The following is a 12,739-nucleotide window of genomic DNA, read 5'->3' as shown; positions in this document are numbered from 1 at the left end:
CTAATTTCCTAGATTGGACTGAATCGTTTTTGTTTGTATTGTTTTTTTGCAAATTTATACAAACAATAAAATTAAATAAAATTTCTACCAATAACTAAAACACAACATTTGCATAAACTATAGCAGGAGTGAGAAGTTTTTAATCAAACACCTGATGAAAATAAGATGGCAGAAACAACAGCAGGAAAATGGAAAGATGGTTTATAACATTCAAAAAAAAAAAAAAAAGGTAAGTAAAGGTGGAATAACAAGGAGAAAAAAAAAGAAGTCATCATATCAAGACTTTAATTTGAACATATCTCTTAACGGGTCTTTGTATACAATGAAACAACACCGCACAGGAAAATGTGAACATCGTGATCTAGAAGAAGCTGTGGAGCATATAATGAGGAAATATTATATAAAGAAAAGATACAACAATGAATGAAGAATATATATATATATATATATATATATATATATATATATATATATATATATATATATATATATATATATATATATATATATATATATATATATATATATATATATATATATATATATTTTTTTTTTTTTTTTTTTTTTTTTTTTTTTGAAAGAAATAAGATGAAGAATGATTTAATAAATATTTTTTAAAATAACTCATATGAGGACTATATTAAATTTAATTGCCATATTTAAAAACATACATAACATTGAATGGTATTATCTAATTTTGTACTTTTTTAAAACACAAACCAGCTGACTAAGGTAAGTGGTGTAGACAAAAGGCATTTCAAAACTAAGTCATCATTTTTAAATATGGATTTAAAAACTGACAGAATGCAACTCACCGTGACATAGAAATCAGGTAAGACATCTCTGATCAATTCCACAGTAAAACATAAAAGACAAACAACATTAACAATGTTAGCAAAAAGCAAATTTTGAATGAATAAATCAAAAGTAGCAATATACAGGTAAATGATGTGGAAATTATTGGGTCATTTTTCTTACTATTCCTACACAGAATTTTGTAAAAATCTGCAGATGCATACTACCAATCAAAAGTTTGATGTCAGTTTATATATATAAAAAGTTAAATTGTTAAATATACTGCTTTCTTATTGTAGTTTCAAATGAAATTATTACTCCAGTCATTATTGCTTTTATTACTATTACCATTAATAATAATAATAATAATAATAATAATAATAATAATAATAATAATAGAGTGATTTTTGAAGGATCATGTGACTGATTGTATATTGCAATAACATTTCATAATTCTACAATTAATACTGTATTTTTGCAATAAATAAAATAAATGCAGCTTTGGTGAGCAGGATAAGCTTATTTTAAAACATTTAAAAATCCTACTGACCCCAAACCTTTGACCGGTAGTGTATGTAGAATGATTTTGAGTGTGTATGAGCTGAAAATCACATAAAATATTCATGTTTGTTTGTTTCTATAGCGCCATTACAATGTTGATTGTGTCAAAGCAGCTTAGAAGTTCATAGTTTTAGTATATTTTACCTGTGTCAGTCCAGTTTTCAGAGTTAAAGTTCAATTTAGTTTAGTTCAGTGTGGTTTAAATTTCACTGCTGGAAGTCCAAACACTGCAGCGCAAATCTATCGATACACAGCTCCACAAGTCCCAAACAAATCAAGCCAGTGACGACAGTGGCGAAGAAACAAACTTCACCAATTGACGAAAGTGAAGAAGAAAACCTCGAGAGAAAACGGGCTCAGTTGGGCATGAAAATTTCTTCTCTGCCCAAACTTCCTGTGTGGATCTACAGTCTGAGTGCCGGAGGCTGGAGAACACTGGACGTCCTATTTGAAACTGCAGGTGTGAGGAGGTCAATTGTCAAATTCAATCAAAATACAATTGGAACCACTTGTTTAGAAAACAAAGCTACAGCAGTTCTTTCATATAATAACTAAAAGATAGAAAATATTACTTTCCAAATTGTATTATATATAATTTATCCAACATATTATTCAATACCATTGCTGCAATTGATATAAAAATCGAATACATTTATATTTAAACACATTTACCAATGAATAAAAAAACTGAATGATGGGCTCCAACATCTGCAAATTACATGTATACGCCAAGGTGCACAGTATTTTTTTTATAAACAGTGGCATGGGATTTTTAATGACCACTGTTATAGTGTTCCCCATTGGCATGTAGCTATGGATTCAGAAGGGGTGGGCACATCCTACTCCAGAAAGATTTGCAGTCAGACCAGACTTCACTGTGGGTCCCTTCAAGCCTTAAGGTCTTTGGTTTCAAACTCAATTCCTGGAGGGTCGCAGCTCTGTACAGTTTTGCTCCAACCCTAATCAAACACAGCTAATCCAGGTGTTCAAGACTACTAGAGACTATTAAGCAGATGTGAGTTGGAGGTGGTTGGAGCTAAATTATGCAGAGCAGTGGCCCTCCAGGAATTGAGTTTGACACCATTGATGTATTCTGCATTCTGTTCTCCCTGTCATACACTTGATGTTTCACACTGACCCTGCTTCACTTCAGTGGGCAACTAGTCTTGGGCTATATGGTTGTATGAGAGTAGATTTACTACATTTGAAGTTCAATTTATTTCACAGCTATTAAAAAATACATTGCATGAACATGAATAGTATAAATAAAATTCAGATGTCTGCATTCACCATATTGACATCGTCACATGACATTCAGCATCAGTTGTGTAGCCTCACTTCCAATCGTAAATATAGGAGCTAGTCATATAGTTATATATGACTATATATATATATATATATATATATATATATATATATATATATATATATATATATATATATATATATATATATATATTTCAAAAAGTTGGTTTATTTCACTCATTTCATTCAAGAAGTGAAACTTGTATAAGGTATACATTCATTTCACACAGACTGATATATTTCAAGTGTTATTTCCTTTAATTTTGATGACTTAGATGACAACTAATGAAAACCCCAAATTCAGAAAATCAGTAATCTCAGAAAATTTGAATATTGTGAAAAGGTTCAGTATTAAAGATACCTTGTGCCACACTGTAATCCGCTAATTAACTTAAAACACCTGCAAAGGCCTTTAAATGCTCTCTCAGTCTAGTTCTGTAAGCTACACAATCATGAGGAAGATGGTTGTCCAAAAGATGACGATTGCACCTTGCACAAGGAGGGCAAGACACAAAAGGTCATTGTAAAAAAGGTTGGCTGTTTACAGCGCTCTGTGTCCAAGCACAATAATATAGTGGCAAAGGGAAGGAAAAGATTTGGTAGAAAAAAAGTGTTCAACCAATAGCGATAATCGCACCCTGGAGAGAATTGTGAAATGAAACAGAACCACTATACACAGACGCATGCAAGACAAGTTTTAGCTGTCACATTCCTTGTTTTAAGCCACTCTTAAACAATAGACAGCATCAGTAGCATCTCGCCTGGGCTAAAGACTGGACTGCTGCTGAATGGTCTAAAGTTATGCTCTCTGATGAAAGTAAATTTTGCATTTCCTTTGGAAATCAGGGTCCCAGAGTCTGGTGGAAGAGAGGAGAGGCACAAAATACATGTTGCTTGAGGTCCAGTGTAAAGTTTCTACAGTCAGTGATGGTTTGGGGTGCCATGTCATTCAATGGTGTTGCTCCACTGTGTTTTCTGAGGGTCTGTACCAGGACGTTTTAGAGCACTTTATGCTTCCTGCTGCTGACCAACTTTATGGAGATACAGATTTAATTTTTCAACAGGACTTGGCACCTGTACACAGCGCCAAAGCTACCAGTACTTGGTTTAAGGACCATGGTATCCCTGTTCTTATTTGGCAAGCAAACTCACCTGACCATAACTTTATAGAAAGTCTGTGTTGTATTATGAAGAGCCAGAGCCAACAATGCAGAAAAGCTGAAGGCCACTGTCAGAGCAACCTGTGCTCTCATAACACATGAGCAGTGCCACAGACTGATCCACTCCATGCCATGTCGCATTGCTGCAGTAATTCAGGCAAAAGGAGCCCCAACTAAGCATTCATGACTATGCTCATACTTTTCATTTTAATAATTTTCAGTTGGCCAAGATTTCAAAATCATTTCTTTGTATTAGTCTTAAGTTATAATTACATTTTCTGAGGTACTGATGTTGGGGTTTTCATTAGTTGTCATCAAAATTGTAAGAAAAATTAAATCTTCAAAATTTCACAGCTCATATGTGCGATTAATATTTGTAGCAACGTCAAAATAAATCGAATCTACCCAGAATTAATAATAGGGTTCCAAAATTAGCATAACTCTAAAACTGAAGATACTCATAAAGGTTTATGTTTATTTTATTAGTGTTAAATTTAGTAACAGTGTCAGAATTTGATTGTCTAAAAACAATCTGTGGGTCTTTAGCCCACAGATGGGCACAACAGCTTACCTCAGTCTTCATCTCATCTATTTGGCATTGGGGACTAAACATGACATGATTTCTAAATAGGTGTAAACCCTTTTGGAGAGATGTGTTTTACAATGTCAGTACTGACTCCAGCTCAAACAGCATGCATTAAATGATAGCTCCAAGTAATGGCAAAGGGAAATGCTTGCTCCAGTGTGAGCCGCTTCAAAACTCTTTGCTTCGGGGGCTCAAAGGGAGGAGATTTTAAAACTAGGATGAGTCCCATGAGGGTCCCAAATTGTCTAGAGGAGATGCAGTTTCTGAGCGGCACAAAAAAAACTATGCTTCCCCAGTGGGTGGCCATTTGTCCTTACATAATAGTGCTGAAATTGCAGCCATATAAATGTTTTTTTTATTCCAGCAGGAACCAAAGAATATATAACATTGTTAAGGAGGAACTGTGTGTGTGCTCCCACACCTACAGGCTTACACATTCCTATTATTGTTTTCAACATGGTATTCTGTTCATCTGGGTTGGCAAGATCTTATGTGTTATGAACAGGAAGCATGTAGACAGTACTTAGGATCCAAATGCAGTATTTATGTACAGACAAGGGACAAAACAGGGGCAAATGACAGTATAGGGCAAATGCAAAAGAGTAAAACTGTGGTCACACTGCACTGCAGGATACGAAAGCTAGTGCGACAAGTTTCACATGCGCCACTTTGCAAAGTTCAAGCTTGGTGAACTCTGATCTGCGAAATTGCATCACGTGATTGTGTGAGACCAATAGTAGATCAAAACATGACCTCTCTGTAAAGAAATTTTAAATATGGATCAATCATCTTGTTTAATGCCGCCCCTGTTAGCAGCACTGCATGACAGAATTTCACATGCTCAAACTCTACTGTGAATGTGGCTTAATCCAATTACATGCAATGGTGATGGCAGGCAGCAAAGAATTACAAGACTCAAAGACTTCAATTTCAAGACTGTAACAGTTGTGTAAGAAAGTGTGGTGTTTATGTAGTCTGTGTAGAGTGTATCAGCTGTGGAGGTGCAAAGGGATATGGGAAATGTAGTCCAGGCAGTGCTTAATTTAAGCCGGATCTTGCCGGACCCTGTTCAGGAAAATGTCACATACAAGTCAGAATTATTAGCCCCCCCTGTTTAATTTTTTTCCCAATTTCTGTTTAACGGAGATAATAAAAAAAAAAAATTCCAACACATTTCTAAACATACTAGTTTTAATAACTCATTTCTAATAAATGATTTATTTTATCTTTGCCATGATGACAGTACATAATATTTTACTAGATATTTTTCAAGACACTTCTAAACAGCTTAAGGTGGTCACGGTAACTTTTATTTCCTGGATTTGTTCCAGAAAGTCCAGGGGCCTCATGTGTCAATGCTGCATACGCACAAAAACTTTGCATATGCCAGATTTTGCGCTCACGTTTGGATTTACTAACGATGAAATGAACGTGAGAATGTGCGTTGGTCCACGCCAACTTTATGTCTGGCGTGCGTGCATTTATTGTGTGTGTTTGTTTTATTTCCATTGGCGACTCCTAGAGGCAATTATGTTAAATTATTCACCACAAAGTATCTTTGAGCCATGCAATGGCAGCTGTATGGGACAGGATCATTCGCATGTCTAGCAGGTATATAAGGTTTCCATACCATGCCGTTGACCAGCCAAACATTAAAGCGCAATTTGCAGCGATCGCCGGTTTTCCCAATGTAATCGGAGCGATCTACTGCACGCATACTGCTAAATTATAAAAGATGCCATCTGAAGACGAATTTGCATACATGAATTGGAAACATTTCCTTTCAATAAATGTGCAAATAATATGTGATGCTCAAATGCGCTTAACATAATACACACACTTATTAATGATTTCTACTTGTCTTCCTCGTGATGAAGAGTAGGCAAAATCTGATATGTAATGAAAAAAAGACAGAGCTCATCAGACGCTGGATTCGAACCGGGTTCATGATCAATCGTGTCAAAACACGTTGCCGTACGCTTTACTAGCTACACCACTCACACTGCTTTTAGCTTCTCTCTTTAGTTATGTTGTCTCTATTAATCAAACAGTGATGGGCAGGAACCACTTAACTAGCTCATTCCAACGAGGTGTGCTATTTGCACTACAAAATTTTACACCTTTACATCGGACCATTTCTTTTTTAATTCATTCACAGTGTGATGTTCAGACCCCACTGCGTTAGCCACGTCAGCTAAACTCTCCCACTCTCTTTTTTTTCTTTTGTTATTAATTCTGGAGGACAAACTTGCAAATAACAGTTTTTCTCCAGTCTACATCCGATAGTAGCACCTCAAATTCACATTCAGAGAAGCACGATGTTTGTAAAAAAGTAGGGGGAGGGGGAGCATGATATTTATGAAAAGTGGGGGGGGGGGGGGGAGTAGTGTTCTGCAAGTAGTGAAAGTATCTCAGGTTCTGGTGGCTCTGGCTCTGTAGGTGGAGGCTCAAGGCTGATTTATACTTCTGCAAAGTGTACATTCAGCAAGTGTTCAGAAAAAAACAAAACACCAGCAAAGAAACTCAACACAGAGGAACATAAACACCCCACTGCCAACTAGCGTTTCGGAAGTGTTATTGCGTAGAAACAGAAACAGCGCGTAGAAGTATGAATGCACAGCTACGCGCGTTGCATGCGCCGTGGGTCACGCCGATCACTTGACGCAGAAGTATAAACCAGGCTTCATGCAGCAGCTTTGGCAGGAGACAGAGAGCTATCTTGGGAGCCGGCAGCAGATTAGACTGATGAGCGATAGTCAGGATAGGCCAGGGTTAACATGGAAGTGGAGTGAGCTGCAAGAAACCTCATCACCAACAGGTCTTGCAAGGTGCAGTACAATCAAACATACAGTGACAACATTAAAACAATGAGCAACATAAATTACAAAACAGAAAAGACCTGACATTTTGGAAGTCATACTATGGAAGTCAGTGGTTACCTGTATCATTTAAAAAAAAATAACAGAAAAAAGAAATTCAAGGAGGTTTGACAAGTCATGGGGGAGTAAATGATGACAGACTTTTCAGTTTTGGGAGAACAATCCAATGAAGCAATATTTGGCTGTATATTTGTACAGTGTTGTGGCAGTTCTAATAAAAACTGGAAGGCTGTTCTAGGGTTTTGTAGCAGCAATAGTAAAGGCTTTGGTTGACTCGTGATTTCAATTTATCCAAATGAATGTTTAATAGTGTCTGTTTGGATGACCTGAGAGACCTTCCAGGATTATGAACAGATAAAAATCAGATAAACAGGAGTTAATCTATTCAGAGCTTTAAAAGCACCAGCAGCACATTAACATTAATTCTGTGTTGAGTTAGGAGACAATGCAAAGATATTAAATACTAGGGTAATGTGCTTTTGTTTATGTATACCAGTAAGAAGATGCTTGACTGATACCCATATGAAAGCAATTATAGAAATCGAGTCTCATTGAAGGATATTAGAATTGAGAGTTCAGTGATCAAATCTGAGACAAGGTCAGATAGAGTTAGTGGTCACTGGTCAGGCAGGCAGTCAGTAGGCAGAGAAGAGATATGTGAGAGAATGCAGAGTCAAAACTGTGTTAGGGCACACTCACGCTATGCACAGTTGCCTTGAACTGGGCTGAAGCACGCTTGTCCCCTGTCCCGTCTCCCCCGATGGCCTGCACTAACATTGCATTCGTGCCTGAGCACGCTTGCGTCATCGATGATGCGCTGTTCAGTAAGAAGTGCTCTTGTTCAGCACAGTGGAGATTTCTTTATATCGTTTTAGTCGTTTGGAATGCAGTGACACGCAGTCAAATATTTCGCCAAACAGATCAGCCACTTTTCACTCTCATCAACAATCATAAAGTCATCGTGCTGTGGGTATTAGGAGGTTTGCTAAAGGTGCAACTGTCGTGCAGTGAGCGGTTTGCGTCTTTAGTAATCTACGACAGTTTGCATTCATTGAACAGTAAGAAAGATTAATAAACACATATGAAACAGTGCCTTAAAAGTCATGTCTTGTCTTCAGTTTTGGGCTCAGGCGTGCTTTACACTCACACTACAAGCGTACCGCGCTAAAGCCCAAGTGAACCGCGATCTGGCACACCCTTTCACCAGGCCAGGGCCGGCCAACTGAACCATGCAGAACCGTTCAGAGCACTCACTATTCTCATGATCCGGGAACTGGGCACGGTTCGGATAGCTTAGTGTGAGTACGCCCTTAGTAATTAAATGAAGGTCATCTGGTGTGAAGAGATACCAGCCTAACTGAGGGAGATTAACTGAACAAAAATAAAGAAGTGGCAATTTGGTTTAGAATATCCTCAGGCCATTGAAGATGTAGGTGACTTTTTTTTCAGGATAGCATTGAATGTTTTAACTAAATCTGTGGTCTTTGGTAATTCTTATAATGCAAGTCATTGGTCACGTGTTTTTGAGATCAAACTATATACAACTAATCCAAATAAATCCCCATGGCTGATGATACACTGAGGTCTTATGAAGCGAACAATCGGCCTGTGCAAGAAATGGAACATTATTTACAATTTTATTTGCTTTAATCCAGTCTGGGCAAACAGTTCTCTGTGTGTGCACAAGTGTGTTAAGCGCGAAATTGTTTGATGATGTATGCATGTGTACACAGTCATAAGGTGACAAGAGTGGACATGCACATTTTTGTCTTACCTGTGATTTCCCAAGATGTGGCAACTGCTATAAATTAGGTAGAGCTGTGTGATTAACTGAATCATAAATCCATTTGAGCAAAGCTGAGATTGTCATGCCCATCTTGTAAGGAAAGCATGGTGTGATCAATAGTAAATCTCCCACTAAAAAGTGGGTGAGGTAGGACCGAGAGTCATGGGAGCAGTGTAATGCAGCGGTCACACTAGAGTTTGAGCATGTGAAATTCTGTACCATGCTGCAAAAAGGGGTGGGATTAAACAAGATGATTAGACATTTAAAAAAGCGAGCGATTGATCCATATTCAAAATTTCTGTCCAGAGAGGTCATGTTTTGATCTTCGATTGGTCATGTTATGCGATTTCGCAGGTCAGAGTTCACCAACTTTGCAACGCAGCGAACTGCGAAAGTGAAGGAAAAAACCTTGAGAGAAACCAGGCTCAGTTGATCAACTTCTTAGAGCTGCAGTCTAGGCTGGAGAACGCTGGACGTCCATCGTGGAGAAGCTGCAGGTCTGAATAGGTCACCAGCGGGTGTACAGGCTGGCCCACAGGATCAATGCAGACACTTGTCTGTCACTGGGGTCTTTCAGGAATCAGGCTCATGCTCTCCACTCCTCCATGACCACCACAGCATCTGCTCAGCTTGGTCCAGAATTATGGAGTGCTCAGGAAAAGGAAAGACAGACTAACATAAGCGTAGATGCCATTGAAATTATAATGTCTTTTGGGAAGTGTTCCCGCTCTGGTTGCCCTAATTAATGCAGCCTATCAAATCTTTAGAGGATTTGGATTTCAAAAGCATTTGTGTTTTATGTGTATGCTATTGCAAAGAGATGTGTCTTTAATCTAGTTTTAAACTGACAGAGCGTGTCTGCTTCCCGAACTGTGCTAGGACGGCTGTTCCGGAGTTCAGGTGCCAGATATGAGAAAGATCTACCGCCTACAGTTGATTTTGATATTCTGAGAATAATCAATGTTCTAGAATTAATTGGGCGTAGTGGATGTGATGGGCTATAATACACCAGGAGCTCCCTCAAATACTGGGGAGCTAAGCCGTTCCGGGCTGTGTAGGTAATCAATAAAATTTTAAAAGTCTACAATTACATAATATGCAGTCATGCACACCTTTTGTTGACAGCTAAAATATGGGTGATTTTGGGAGATGCAGACACTTCAAAATCAATTTGCACATTAAAATACTTTTTCTTAATGCAAAATTAATTTAAAAAGCAAGTTGCCTCATGCCACAGTATTCAGAAACTTAAATAAACAACTATCCTTAAGCAAACTTACTTTAAAGGTACTAAATCAATTGCTAATACTATAATCTTGACAACGTGAAAGTTTGAAGTCTGCAGCCCGAAACAAACATGGAAAGTTATCGTGTATCATCTTTAACAAACTGTTTATTACTATGAATTTTATGTAATTTTGCTCACATGGATAATTGATTATTAATCAGATGATGTAATTTCGCTGCTGTCTTGCTGTCAGCCTATCGCTGCATTGCTGATCATGATTTTGAGGATTGCTAGATCTGTCCTTCACAACAAGCATGAGTACAAGCAGCAATCTGAGGTCAATTGATCCAGAGAGGTTAATCTGATAGGCAAAATAGTTTGAAGAACCAAATTAGCCAGAAATCAGTTGTCAAGATTAAAATATCTAAAAATTGCTAACCAAGGTACAAAAGTGTACCTCTTGAAATTGTTAGGTATTAATCTATTCCTTTAAGGTATTAATATGCGATCTATAAGTACAAATGTGTACAAATCTTTTAAAAATCTTCTTTTAAAAATATACTGCATCAGTGACAGGTCGTGTACATTTCTTTCTGAGAATGTTAGTACAGTAGTGTTCTGCTGCACAGCTCTCCTTGGTGGTGGTGTTCTGGTAAAGCAACAAACTGCGAAGTAGTGGCCAAGGACAGTTACGCGTATTTTGCATTTCTCCTCCAAATTTAACCTATCAAAGTCACACATAGCGAACACACTGTGGAAAACATCTGCAGAAGCACTCGGGTAGCAGGTAGGATTTAGGATCCTTGCTTAAGAGTATTTCAATCAGGAGTATTGAAGGTGGAAAAAGCACTGTCTATTCACTCCTGTCACTACAAGTAATTAAACCTACAACCTTTGCTTTACAGGTCCGACTCTTAAATTTTAAATTAAATGGGGGTAAACACCATCATTTTTTGGGGGGTCATTTTTTTTATTTATGCATTATCAAACAATACAACAATTTTATATTAAAATCTTTAGATGATCATTTGGAAAAGTGGCAGAAGGTAGATTTTTCTGATGAATCATCTGTTGAACTGCATCCCAATCATCACAAATACTGCAGAAGAACTATAGGAACCAGCATGGACCCAAGATTCTCACAGAAATCAGTTAAGTTTGGTAAAGGAAAAAAAGGATTTGGGGTTACATGCAGTATGGGGGCGGTCGGGAGATCAGCAGAGTGGATGGCAACATCAACAGCCTGAGCTATCAAGACATTTCTGCTGCCCATTACTGGAGAGGGCAAATTCTTCAGCAGGATATCACTCCTCATAGACAGTTCAGCCTCCACATCAAATATACACAAAATAACAATGGTCCAAACTTATTTCTCTTTACATTTTTTATTTCCATAGCTTCCGAGAATCCTGAAAGATCCACATATTTATCCACATAATGTTATGACAGCTGTTTTAAGGATTTTTGGGATATGATTCAATTGCCTCTTGTTACAATTATTAAAATTGTTTGACAGCAAGCAGGAATTGTTTATAGGCCAGTAACATCACCACATTGAAATGGTCTATGGGGAGTAAAGTTGGTGAAGGGTGGAGATGGAGCTGTGCAGATGAAGCCACTAGAGGGCGTAATTGACCGTGAATTCACTATCAGCTCTTTGGCTCACTGCGGGCATGACAAATTGCATCAAGCCCAATAGTTTTTAAAGGCAAAGGTGCCCAAACTCTGACCTAGAGGTAATCTAAAAGAGATGTCCTGCCCCACAGCTGGCAGGAACTTTGTGGTTAGTGTGGTTTCACCAGGAAGGACATATAAAAGGATCAACATCTATGTTGCTCATTGACCATATTAATACATTTTTTTATTTATAATTATTATTATATTGGGTTCCAAAGGGTCCTGGTGGGTTGTTCTTAATCAGTATCTACACCATACAATGTTGAAAAAGTAGACAGAAGATTTTTACATCATACTGCATGCATTTTGGATCACTAAATGGGGTAATCTTTGATGCACAAAAAAAGCATCCTGCCTATTTTTGTCCAAGTCGCAATGAGACCCTGCCAACCTTACAGCATAAAGTCTTTTGTTTAGTGTTTTGTGCTTCATTGTACTGTATAATGGTGTTCCTCTCCTGGAGGCTACAACAGTAAAACTTAATGAAAAAAAAATCATGTTTAATTGATGAATCTGGCATCGCCTTAAGGGTTTGGACTCCACCGAACATGGAAGTTACAACATTTTTGATGCATGTTAATCAAAAAGCTCTAAAAAGTGTTTAAGGAATTAAATTCATGATAACTGAGTTATTTTACTTTCTTTTTTTAAAAGAAATGTAAATTTCTTTATGGGCATATACCCTACAAAATGGGTTACAGACATGAAAGCTGCCTATAACGCTTATAACCCCTGTCACAGTGAAGGCTCTTCAGGTCCATC

The sequence above is a fragment of the Danio aesculapii genome, chromosome 20 (assembly GCF_903798145.1).
Source record: "Danio aesculapii chromosome 20, fDanAes4.1, whole genome shotgun sequence".
NCBI lineage: Eukaryota > Metazoa > Chordata > Actinopteri > Cypriniformes > Danionidae > Danio > Danio aesculapii.
This window is presented reverse-complemented; position numbering follows the sequence as displayed.